The sequence below is a fragment of the Solea senegalensis genome, linkage group LG5 (genome assembly GCF_019176455.1).
Source record: "Solea senegalensis isolate Sse05_10M linkage group LG5, IFAPA_SoseM_1, whole genome shotgun sequence".
In the NCBI taxonomy this organism is placed as follows: domain Eukaryota; kingdom Metazoa; phylum Chordata; class Actinopteri; order Pleuronectiformes; family Soleidae; genus Solea; species Solea senegalensis.
In genome coordinates, this window is record NC_058025.1 from 9,073,937 (window position 1) to 9,087,832 (window position 13,896).

Below are 13,896 nucleotides of genomic sequence, written 5' to 3' on the forward strand. Positions count from 1 at the left end.
CTGCCTTTTTCACCATGAACCTCTGCATCGGAACATAGTCAGAAACTCAGAAAGTCAGACCCTGCACATTTGAGAGCAACAGAGATCAGTTTATAAAGATTAGATATATCTATATACATTAGGGCATTTATGACTTTTTTTCAGATCGATTTATCTGTCAATAAAGTTGTTTGACGACGTCAGAGCATTAGCAACTTTTATCAAAGTAACATTAACAGTCAATATGTATAGTAAAGTGCACTTTCAAAAAAAAAGAATCAACATGCCTTCTCAAAGACATTTAAACAAAACAAAACAAAGGCTAATACCTTGAATTTTCAGGTAATTTTAAGTGCACAACAGAAAGCCCCATCCCCTCGGCCGAAAGCTGTCCACCAAAGCTTAGCATACCCGCTCCCAGGGCCAATGGACTTGACAGCGTCGCCTCCACCCTCAGGTCCATACCCCTGCCTCAGTCGCCCACTGTTACACTCGGAACCTCTAACCCCAGCGCCAAACGGGTACCCAACTCGACTTGTCCCACTGATGTACTGATGTGGATATAATATATCCTTAATTTAACTAGGTAAGAAAAGGTAAGGTAAATTCTCTTTTCCAAGGGAGACATGGCCAAGACAGCAGCGTCAGAACAGACACAGTTTCACACATTTACTGCAGCGACGGCACATCCGGCAAAACGCTACACGGTGTCGCCTTAACATCAACAAGACCAGTGGTGTTTTGACGGGCACAAGTTCACTTGCAATGCACACAGTGGACAAGAGATGACAAGTGGGTCAGTGTGAACCTAACAAAGATTTGCACATGGTTCGAAACAGGTCCCTCTGTCTGTTAAGCTCAGCCTCTCAAACACACACACACAGCATCAGGACATTTTTTGCAGCACAGGAAAAGGAGAGAGAATCCCCCTTCATTCATTTTTAACGAGTCATTTTAAGTATTTATGTGTCAACTCTAACCCACTAACCACACAGTTGTTAAACATCAGAGTAAGGGCACTTAGAAAGGGGGGCTGCACTGAAAGAGCAATTGTACACACAGGGCAAACACATTTAGAACTTTGGGCAGCACCACAGTGCCTCTGCACATATAGTACAGTGGATTTATGTGATCATGTCCCTTTGTGTGGCAACAGATGCCGTGTCTTAACTCACACTCTCAAGTGGCTCTTTTCTCCTGTGATCACTGAACTCTGTCAGTGTCCAAGAGCCGTTATTGTGTGATGGACATGATGTTGACATCTGTTTGTTCATGTTGCTTACATCTTCTCCACGTGGTTTCCTTTGAGATTATTTGCATTACGAGAACAGCTACTTGAACTATAGAGAGCTGTCTCTAACACACATGGGAAGTGATAGCCCACTATGTGTCATGTAAGGGTCAGAGTGCAGATGAAACACGACTTGGATGGATGGAAGGAAGGATGAGGACAAAATACATTCAGTTAACAAAAAAGATATGGTGTGGCACAGATAAATAGATCTTATGACATTTATGATCTCATCATCTCGATCGGGTTCCTATTCATTAACCTAACCCTTTCACCAACAACTCTTGGGGGCGATAGGTGAGGTACACCCTGGATAGTTCGCCTGTCCGTCACAGGGCCACATACACAGACAAACAACCGCTCACACACACACTCAATTTAGAGTGTCCATTTGGCCTAATCCCCATATTGCATGTTTTTGGACTGTGGGAGGAGAAAACCCACGCACACATGGGGAGAACATGCAAACTCCATGCTGAAAGGCCCTTCTTGCTGCAAAGGCAAGAGTGCTAACCACTACAACCAACTGCAGGGCCCCAACATAACTCTGCATTTGTATAAGTTACTTATGATACAGGCATTAGTCTCGTTTCATTGCTCCGGCCTCACGTCTTATCCCATAACTCTGCCCTCCTGTACTTCATGCTCACTTCTCACAATGACTGCCCACCTTCCGTCTCCCACCCCCACGTCCCAATGCACTCCTGGTGTAAAATATACAGTGCTCGTATATCATTAGCTGTACAGTAATTGTCTAGGTGACTATAGCGCAGCATGCCGTAAAACACTTTTCGGCCGTAAACAAAAGGCAACAGCTGGAGAGGGTGACGGAGCATGGCTAATAGTGGTTTAATCTGCTCCACAGTCGCCATAAAACTTCATCATTGCAACACTGACGGCCTCCATAAAATATTCAGTCAACGGGAAACATGGCTGAAGCACTGACAGAGTTAAACGCTAAGGACAGCGCAGAACACGCTAATCTTATTTCTCCTCGTCTCTCAGCAGCCTCTCCGCGTTTGCCGACACTCACTCTGCTTTCATGTTACGCAGCTGAAAAATAAACAGTTAGGATTTTGAAGATATGAGAGGCTATTCATCTTTCTTGCACCCTCGTTTTTTTTGCCACTGCAAAAACAGAAACAACAAGCCGTGAAAGAGAGAGAGAGTGAGAAGAACAAGAGAGAACAGAGAATTAGCCTGGCTTCCATCTTCCCATCCCTTAGTACTCATAAAGAGGTTCGTAAATATGCACATGGAATTCTGGGTAAATGTTTTTTTTTCCAAATATTCAAATGCAAAAAAAGAATAATGAGTGCACTTTGATGTATAAAACAATGTACATTAGAGAAAGCACTCAGAGAGCTAAAACCACTGGAGAGATGAACCCTCTCCACATCAATGCAACACCAAAATCTGACCACATCTTCCCCAGGCCATAACCTACATTCCTAGAGAATGTTCTCAAACACTGGTGAAGATAATAATATTAATGATAATAATAATAATAATAATAATAATAATAATAATAATAATAATAGTACGTTGATGTGTGTTTGATGGTGGGCAAATGCCAGTGGATGTGAGTCTGTGTTCTCTTCCCCCATTATGACCACCCTCTGGCAGCCGCCCGGACAGATGTTTCAAGCTAATTAGGGAAAGGGCAGACTCCTAACACTGGACATGACTCCTTGGGGGTCAGAACTACTCAACACGTTCACTTTTTTAATGCTCTCTCGTTCCCTCCCTCTCTCTCACAGCAGAAATTGTTTTGTTTGTGCGCCTGTGTGAGAAACAACAGCCTGGTTAAAAAGCCACCGCCAACATTGCAGGAGTGTAGGAGTCACCATGGGCGTCGTTTCTCCAGTGGTACCACAGAGATCTTTCTGCCCTCACTGACCGACGCCACACTTTTATCTCTGCACACTTGTCACTCTTTGACGCCAGAGGATCACACGAACACCAGGTATGTGTATCAGAGACAAATCCAATCACTCTGTTTATATCAAAACAGAAAAGAAAAGAGTTTGAGAGTGCACAGAGAAAACTGAGATCGATCTGCGACATCATACCTCAGTGCAAACTCCCTGGTCATCACACAAACACTGTTTTGATGCTGTAATAATCTCTGTCCCCTGTCACTCCTCAAAGGAGTCCATGAGAAAATGATTGATTCTGGCAAAATGGCTGGTGTTGGCTTACATGACAGTCAAGGACTGCTGCTCATACCAAGACCTGGCTTAACCCCACACCCTTGTCCCCACTGTAAAATAAACCTGGTTTCTTATTTTAAAAGAAAATACGACCAAAAAGCCAAAAGGCTCCTCACAATTTTGATTAGAAAGAAAAAAAAAAGGTCCCTTTTTATATATAAAGAAAAAGATGCTGTTAAAAATGAAGGTGTTTTGTTTACTGTAATTGAAACCCGTGTTATCGTGTCTTTACTGGATCTCCAGTTGTTGAAGTTTACAGCCTTTCTAGCCTTTGCTGCCACTGAGTCAAATGAGCTGCTTTAATAAAATGAAGTGTATTTTCTACACGCCTCTACACAATGTGCACAGCTTGTCTCTGGATTCAGAGCTGATGCTTCATATTGTTGATATGTTGACATGTTGAGCGGTGATGGGATTTACTTTTGACATTTTTCTACCAGTGCCACCTGCGACCCTCATGTAGAGGATAAAGCGGTAGAAGATGGATGGATGGATATTTTTCTATATAGATTTAAAATGACTTTAATTACTTTTGACAACCTCACAGATGATATACTAAACAAAGCACAATCACAATTGGACTTAATTGAATCTAAGAACAACCTGCTAATTACACGGTTTCTGTGTGAAGCTTTTCATACTTATTTATCAGCAGAAATCTAACAGTCTTCCCTTGCTTTTATCTGTATGCTGGTGCTAATGACATTTTCTTCTTGCCGTCTTCAAAGGCTTTTAAAAACTTAGCGCCACTCAGTTTCACTTATTCCCTGGTAAGAAGTCCCTTTCTTCAATTAGCGAGCCGTGTTTCGCCTTAACACCCGCTCTCTTACATGCCCCCTCTCTCGCTTACCTAATCACAGGCTCCTTTCCTGAATTTCATTTGCATGACTGAGAAATCTGGTAAAAACAAACAAACATTAAAACATTACCACTCCTATTTGAAACAAGGAGAGGTGTTTATTTTTTTCGTCACCCCACTTCATTTTCATTCAGACCATTTCTCTCCTATATTTCCCCGTCTCTCCCAATCGCCGTTTATGAACCGAGCATGTAGTGCATGCTAACTGAGACGTTTTCTCCATGATACACCGTAACTGCTGCATGTCAGTGTGTTTCACATTTTGTTTTTGTTTTTTTGCATTTTGTTAAAGGTTCCTGGTTACAGTCGCTGTTCTGGTGGTTTAGAGATGTAGCTGCAAACGTCCAACACAATTTGGGAAGTTTTGGTGCTGGTAAGATGTGCTGTGATGCTCTGTGTGTTTAAAGGTGATTTATTCTAGCATAAACTATATGGAAATGTGATGATAATAACTGCCAGCGTGTTTGAGAGTGTTGCTTTGGAGACTCTCTCATTTGCAGTGTTTCACTCAGAGCACCGCGAGTGTCTGCCAGTGACTGTGCCCCTATGTCACTCTTTATAGAAAATAAATCTACAGACAATGTTGGCACAGAAATGCATGTGCTACACCTCAAACACCACCATAAAAGTAGTTTCAATGATACCTGCTTGTCCTATATAAACAATAATTCACTCAGCTGTGAAGTGTACAGCACGGCCGTCTCTGCTGGCAGACTGGCTGACACACAGCAAATACAGACAGCCAAGAATAAACAGAAAATGTGTGCTTTTCAACACATCATCGCTGCAGGGAGCCCCACAGGGAACAGTTCTGGCTCTGTTCCTCTTCACCCTCTACACTACAGACTTCTGTTACTATTCACCCTTCCGTCACCTGCAGAAATCCTTTGATGACTCTGCAACTGTAAGGTTCATCGCAGATGAAGTTGACGGGGAATACAGTACTGGTACTGATCCAGGAATTTGTGGAGGAAGCCCCCTCCACATCAATGTAGGGGAAACTATGAAAATTGTGGTGAATTTTTCCAAGAGTCACCACATAAATCACAATGAGGCCTTAAATCTATTAGGTTCACCAAAACAAACATATAATGCTAATGTCCTGTAAACAAGCTGAAGGCTCTATCTATCTATGTCTCTTTGAGTACAGGGTTGCTCCCAGACCTTTGCGGTGGAATCCGCCATCTTCTTTGAAGTGTTTGACTTGGGTCGTAGTAGCATCTTGCCAGTAGACAAGAGCTTGCACAGACTAATTAGGGGTTAGGGATAGCCCCCAGACCAAGAAGAGGTAGTGGGGGAGAAGGGAGTGATAGCCAAGCTGTAATCTTTGACTGCAAGTAAGTCCTGGTCCCTGCAGAAAACCATCACAACACTGGGCAGCTCGTCCATGAAAATCTGAGAGGTGTCACAGGTTGTTTCTCACTGCTGCTGCTGCTGCTGCTGCGGGTTTACCAGCGTCTTTTGTCTGCACACAATACATTGTTGTCAATATGGACATGTATCAGACAGGTGCACAACAAGAGAGTGAAAAGGTCATAATGCACATCCATTGCAATGTGTCAGCTTTCCTGGTTGAGTGTCACTGCGTCACAGTGAAATGAAAATATCTCAACGTTTTGGAATGCAGCAAGCGTTTTCAGCACGTCTTCCAATACACAGAGCAAAGACATCGGTCCAGCTAGTTTGTGGTCACACTAACACAGGAACGGAACCTCCCAGGTTCTGCTGCTTAGTAATGACGAGCATTTCTGTAACATAGACACTACATAAGAACAGCCACTAAGACTCTGCCCCAAGTCGACCGCTAATAAAACGATCATCTTATCATATATGGAAGTTGTCTCTGTGGGTTACTTTTATATTTTTTTCAGAAATCATCTTATTTTAAAATTGACATCATGTCTTAAAAACCACTATAAATCAGGGGGAAAACAATGGTGGATGAGAAAATGACTGAAAAAGCCGATGTGTCCACTCAGACATAAGTTGCACTAATGGAGAAGTGATGGAATATATTCAGTTGAAAGTGGGCATACACTGAATTGGACTAATAGCATACCTACTCATGAGGATTTTAATTAACGAAAGAAAAGTTCACTTGATGAAAGTCTGACTCCCACATAATGTCGAGACAGATTTACACCATTTGTAGAGGACCATGATTTTCGAGTATTTCGACAAGCTGGTGTGTTTTGTAACATCCAATCAATTTTCAGATTACCATTCTGTAAATGACGAAATAAATGAATAGAGACAAACTATTTTTCCCTGATACAATGCCAATCCTCTGCAGGTTTCTACTATAAAGGAATAATTCACAGGTATATAGTGTTCTCATGCAGGGTGTATGAACTCTAACTAAACACCAAGTTAAACCTTGGCCTTCAACAATGAAGACAGAGTGTAAGTAAGTTTGACCACTTATGAAAGACCAATGTCACATTTCTTAATTGCAATTTATAATACTACTACTACTACTACTACTACTACTACTAATAATAATAATAATAATAATCAATGCTCATCTAAGTGGTTGGTAATGATTATTAGCATTAGCATTACATTTCAAATAAAGAGCAGAATTAATATGTCACTTTTAACATATCTAACACTGAATTCATCAACTCACATTACTGCTTCTACGATGTTTTACCAGAACAAACATTTCTGGACCGCATGTCTCATGGCTGCTTTGTTTGCTGCCCAACAGGAAGAGGCCAAACAGGAAGTGGCAGCACTATAAATAGGTTTTAACAGGAAGTGACGGTAAAAATGCTTAGTTTACACTAATGAAAATGCCAAAAATATCTGCCAAAATAAAAATACAAAAAGGGGCAATACATGCGTAAAGGGCAGCACGATAGGTGTTTGTTTGACATTATACTGCACTATAGCTCACGTTGAAATAATAAATGTAAATGTACAGTAAATTTATTGGATAGATCAGTCAGTCAGTCATAATCTAACCGCTTTATCCTCCACCAGAGGGTCGCGGGGGGTGCTGTGCCAATCTCAGCTACATCGGGCGATAGGCGGGGTACACCCTGGACAGTTCGCCAGTCCATCGCAGGGCCACACACAACTAGAGACAAACAACCATTCACTCTCACACTCACTCCTATGGTCAATTTCGAGAATCCAATTTACCTAATCCCCACATTGCATGTTTTTGGACTGTGGGAGGAAGCCGGAGAACCCGGAGAGAACCCACGCACACACGGGGAGAACATGCAAACTCCATGCAGAAAGGCCCTTGTTCCAACCGGGGCTCGAACCCGGGTCTTCTCGCTGCAAGGTGAGAGTACTAACCACTACACCACCGTGTGTGGATAGATATCACAGTTAATATATAAGAAGGCTGAACATGTAACTTCATATGGCATTACAGGGTAAAAAGAGGTTTGTCTTGAGAGTATTGAATTCTTGGTCTTGGGTGCACTGGACCATACCATGACATGAGGCAAAGGGGGTGTCAACGGCTTATGTAATTCATTCCCAACCTAATAAGTCTAAATCACTTCCATTACTGTTTGTTTAATTAGCCTGATCTAGCTGTGGTCACACTCCAATGATCAGCAAAGTCTATACAGGTTGGGCTTGTGTGCTGGACGAGGAAAGAGAAAAAGAGATATTGAGGGATGTAGATTGTGGCCACGTGAGTGTGTGCGTGCGTGCGTGTATGTGTGTGTCTGTATTCATTTATGTGCGTACATTCTTTTAGTGATCGCTTCAGAACAGTTTCTGCAAACCCCCCGTGTGACAAGGTCACTTACTCTATGTCACGCTCGCACATGCATACACATGCACGGGCACGGGCACCAGCTACGAGCTGTCACACTCAACATAAGGCACCAAACCTCATCTTGACAAGGTCTTGGCCTGCTTCAACCCAACACACACATATTGATCCATCATTCACTTTCTGATGAAAATAAGGGGGGAAAAACAAAAACGGCGGAGTCTGTTTTTTTTTTTGTCCTTTCTGACATATAATATAATACTAGGACAGCAAAGGTCTTTAATAGTATGTGCTGCGATGGTAAAGGGTAAGAAGGTCAACATGAAACACATGTATCATCTTTATAGTGTGTGTGTGTGTGTGGCAGCAGCAGCAGCACACAAGAAGTTTGTGGACACATTGGCCTTTCATTTTATTGATCAAATCACTGTAAGCGCTGCCATACCCTCATGCACTAGCTCTCTCTCTCTCTCGCACGCACGCACACACACACACACACACACACACACACACACACACACACACACACACACACACACACACACACACACACACACACACACACACACACACACACACACACACACACACACACACACACACACACACACACACACACACACACACACACACACACACACACACACACACACACACAGTTGCAAATGTACCTCCACAGCCAGTTTGAGTAAATATGAAGATATGCAACCTGACATTTAGATATGAGCAGATCAATGGCTGGAACAAATAGAATAAGTTATCTTGATAGGTCTAAGGTAAACAATTGTGTGCACTTGTGTGTACATGTTTGTGTATTTTGATTGACTAGCCACTTTATCAGCACTTAATGGGACTGGCTGAATGTTGTTTTCCTTTTTAACACATTCAGTATGCATGAACTATGAGTCCTGTTAAATATCCATCTACCCATTAAGTATTAATATGACTAATACGAGAATCTATTTTCAGCTCAAAAAGCTTACATTCTGCATACATAGGCTATTGCTTAATAACCTTACATTAATGGGACTTGACTGTAAATTAAATAAAGATAAATTGCATTGTTACGAAACATACACACATACAACTTTTCCTTAGAAGATAATTTGAGCGGTGATGGGATTTGCAAAAAACCCACTGAGGTTACAGTATTAAATGTTTAATGTTATTTACTCTTGTTGATACAATATCAGTAAAGCAGAACACGAGCCAAAAGAAAAGACAATCATCTTTCGATTACGTCCTTTTACTGGCCTCTGTAAAACATTTTTTTACAACAGCTGCTGCCACAACAAAAAATGCCCAGCATTAGTTCAGTGGCCCAACTGATGGGGGTCATGTCAGTGCAGAGAACAACAGGCCAGCAAGGAGCAGAACACAGGTGAATTAAAAGATTAACCCGTGCCCTAAAACGTCAGAACCCACACTAACTGTAATTACCTTTGGCAAGGAGGGGACTGAGAGGTTGGCCGCGTGCATGTTTGTTTGCGTGAGAGTATGAGAGTGAAATAGATGGAGATCGATGGATGGACAGATGGGGAGGAAGAACGCTCGCGCGTGCCTGATGGAGGAGGGAAGACGAGCGTGTGCGTTTGTGTGCGTAACCCTGATGTACCGCACCTTGTTTCAGCATCACACAACAACTTAAGACAATCTTTTCCCTACATGTATGTTGAAACTATAAATAATTGAAGATCTACTTGCCAACTTTAAAGCGATCATTTGTGTTGCAAGGAAGAGGTCAAAAACAGTGTCTTGCCTTCATAAATGTCAACTGCTATTTAACAGTGCCTTTCACTTTTCTAATCCTTGCTGAAATCAGGTTCCATTTCACAGGAATTATGCCTGAGGGTTAGTTGAGAAAATTCAGCCAAATAAAACCCAGGTTAGAGCGTTCGTAGCAGCAGCAGTAGAGGATGTATGTCATTTTTTTTTTTTGCACACCAGATCACTGTGAGTCACACTCTTAGGCAGCAAGTGTTGGTGTAGGAACTTTACATGGCAAGATTAAGCACAAACCAATGATAAGAGGAAAAGGAGAGGTCATGTTAGTGTCACAGCAGGGAGGGCTGGTGTTTGAATGAATGAGCAATGAAGGGAATAACCAGCTGTATGTGATGAGGAGCAGCAGATGTTACGGTCCTCCATTACACATTTGCTCTGGCCTCTAGGGGCTGAAGTGTATGCTATGGTTCTGAGCCGGCGCTGCTGACCCGACTTTGCACTCGTGTTTTACAGGTTAAGCGTGGGCTGCCTGCAGCTTAACATGAAACCTTTTAACAAAGGAATAATTATTTCCTTACGTTAGCGTCACTAGATTCCCCATTATTCTATTACAAGACTATTCTCAAAAGTTCTTTAAAGCATGATGTGCCCTCAGCCAGACAATAATTAAGAATTGAATCATTTTATATTTAAAGCTGTAGAATGTGACTTCTTCTCTTAGATGAAGAATTGGATAAAAAGGACCATACAATTAAAACCTATGGCACTATTATAATTTCATACCATTTATTCTTGTTTGCTTTACTGATCAATTGTGTTCAAAAGTATGTCAGATGATGATTTGTATTTTATCTGTCCCAAAATGCCCAAAACGTTTTTTCTTATGTTTTTGTTTTTAATCAAATGCCTTTCTTTCAGGAGAAGTGCATAGCTGCATTAATATTTTGTCAAGTAAGAGGCTAATGATGCACATGCAGAGTGCACATACATGGTCGTATTATAAAAAAAAAAAAAAAACAGTATATCTGGATAAACAGCACATACATGGAATAATTAGCACCACACAAAAACAAATACAATGTGGTTGGAATTACATTAAATTCACAGTGCACCTACTGGAAACTAAAAGAGCCATCAGTAAATTTAATCATTTAAGCATGATGCTTCATAAATGCTGTGTGAAAAATGAAAGGCCATGGGGTCCTGCAGCTCCAAATCAAATCAAAGCGACATGTAAGACAACAGATTAAGTTACTTTAGAGACAGATAACAGTCTTTGGACTCTCATAAAATTATTTTCCACCTCTATTTCCTGATGGGTCCTGCAGTAAAGAGGCTGTTTGACCCTGAGCTTGACCCTTTTTCTGAGAGAAGGAGCTAAAATGACAAGTTGGCAGGCATGTGTTCGAGTGTGCTACTTTTTTGTTTCCGTGAGTAAAAGGAGGGAAAAATAACTAATTGAGAGCAAAGTGAGGTGAACATGGTGAATGTGGCGTAAACAATGAAAAAAAAAAGAAGTGAGATGAAAAATGAAACCAAAATTCTGCAGTAAATGGACCATCTGTCCCAGAATTATATCCCCGCTCTGGGCTAATCACTAATAAACATGGCACCAGCTTTTGACATGCAATTACTGCCATCCTCTTGAGTCAATCTGTAATTTTAAAAATGCTGAAATGGTCTGGTGACAGGAAAGTTCTCGAATAGTTATTTAATTTCAAAAAGGCTGGCCCAGCTCTCTCTGACATGACAGGCAACAAAGAATCAATATCAAATAGACTGAATGGGTGAGTTCTACTTATGAAGGTGGATTTTTTTTGTGGTGTGTGTGTTAGTGTGTGTGTGTGTGTGTGTGTGTGTGTGTGTGTGTGTGCGTGTGTACATGTCTTAAGTAGGCTGTGTGGACCACTTGCCAAGAAAACCTATCTTTGTGAGGACATTTTGACCTTGAGAGCACAGCTTTAACAGGCTTTTTAAGGATTAAGACCTGGTATTATGGTTAGAATTAGGTTTTGGGTTAGGGTTAGGCATTTAGTTGTGATGGTTAACGTTAGGGGAAAGGGCTAGGGAATGCATTATGTCACACAAATGTCTTCAAATCTCGCATTTTGAGTTATTTACAGATTCTGAAAGTGTGGTCTTTAAGCTTTCCATCAATGTCTAACACATGGAGATATTTGAAGAAGATTTGAATGTAGACACTCCTCATGCTAGTTTAGGGAGAATTTTAGCCTCAAATATTTACACCTTCCAGGGGAAGCAAGTGGCAGTATCATCGCACAATGTGTGTGTGTGTGTGTGTGTGTGTGTGTGTGTGTAGTAGTTTGTTACAGCAGAAAGTTGTCAATTTTCATCACAGTAAAATGGTCACTTTCTAGCTGCGGTCAGCAAGATTATGCACACCATTGTAATTGTATTCAGTGTAACGTTGGGGTTGAACCATCAAAAGAACATAATGCAAAAGTCAAATGGAACAGGAAAAATCCCCTTTTCATAAAGAACTGGAAATTGACTGAGAGGTACAGACATTTCAGAAGTGGCATAACTCTCCCGTGCTACTTTCATCCCCGTTACCACGAGAGGTCATTCACACAAAGGAGTCACTTCATGACGTCATCTTTCCAGATGAACGAACAACTAACGCTTTCTTTAATATGGTGATGATAGCATTAACAGTGCACTTAGAATACAAAAGAGCTCTTGATCTGTTCTTAAGTGTTCATAACTGAATGGACTGAGCAGCATTGGGGGGAACAACCTCTAAAACCTTTACATTTGAAGTGAGAATATTACCTTGCTGAGAGAAAGCATAGCAGGACTTGCATAATAGCATATTAACTGAACACGGAATGAAGAGTTCAACTGATTCCCCAGTTCTGCTATTTGTATCTGCAGGGATGACGACAGAACTCTGCAAGAACTTAAAAAAGAGAAACAAATGGAAGGGAGGAGAGGTGATTTATTGTCAGCTGTTGGCAAAATACTGTACTTACAGAAACTCTGTGGATTCAGTTCAATCATCACATGCTTTTATCGGTTTCCAGGTTGCCCATCCACAACCGTTTCCCATTTGTCCTTCATCGATGCACATACTGTATCGTCCGCCTGCATTCTTCTCTCACAAGGCCTGCGCTTCTTCAGTTCTGATTTTATTGCGTTTTTCTGTCTCTCCTTTATTTTTCTCCTTCTTTCAATCCTCCTTTATTACCCATCCAAGACAATTCCAATTTCACATCTAATACATCTGCAAAAGCATCAATCCCATTAGGAAAAGGAGCACAGGAATTACCGGTGGACGCAACAGCCCAAAACATGTTCCACAGTACGAGCAGCTGAGGTAAAGGGAGGAATGGATGGATGGGTGGAGGGAATTCTTTCCATAATTACTCCGCTGTGTCACTCTTCAAACCATTCACTTCAGTCGCCCATGTCATGCATAATGTACAGTTTTGTGTCTGTGAGTCTGTGTCGTCATTTGATTTTGTCTGTCTGCGTGTCGTGAGACACATGTACAGCAGTTGTGTGGGATCTCGTGCGTATGTGGCAACCAGTAGTGATTCACCACACGAGGTTGTTTAGAATTCTTAAAAGCAATTATTGTCCCAGTTGTCGCTTCTTATTCCCTATTGATTGCACAGGCCTTGCTCTTTGTATTATTATTGAGGTATTGAGGAAAGGTTAGCGGCAGGTAATTCATTTCCCAGGATGTCAACACAAAAGCACAACCCGCGCCACTCTGCATGTGATGAGTTAACCCCTCGTTCCTTGTGCATAAAACTTTATCTGTAATTGCAATGACATTTCTGTTGTGGTTATAATTGTCTCATAATTTCATAACTGTGCCAGACACAAAGAGAATTATAATAAGGATAATTAACCAAGCTAATTAATCAAGCCTAACCAAAAAATGACCACCAAAGGCAGCAGCAAAAACCAAAGCCGGGAAGGGCGGGTCATGTTTTTGCCTTGGAAAAGAAGGGCTGTAGCACACATCAGTGGAGATTTAAAGGTGGGTTTGTTGGTATACCCTGAGTGCATGCACTACACCACTTCCTGGGTGTGAGTTCTTTACAAACCAAAGGGACCAAAA

The 13,896-nt window shown here is 41.5% G+C and overlaps 1 protein-coding gene across 3 annotated transcripts in view; it reads right to left on the reverse strand.

Annotated features, from left to right (window-relative positions):
- Positions 1-13,896, reverse strand: part of grid2 (glutamate receptor, ionotropic, delta 2) — a 375,714-nt gene that overhangs the window by 138,735 nt on the left and 223,083 nt on the right. The gene's annotated exons all lie outside the window — the stretch shown is intronic.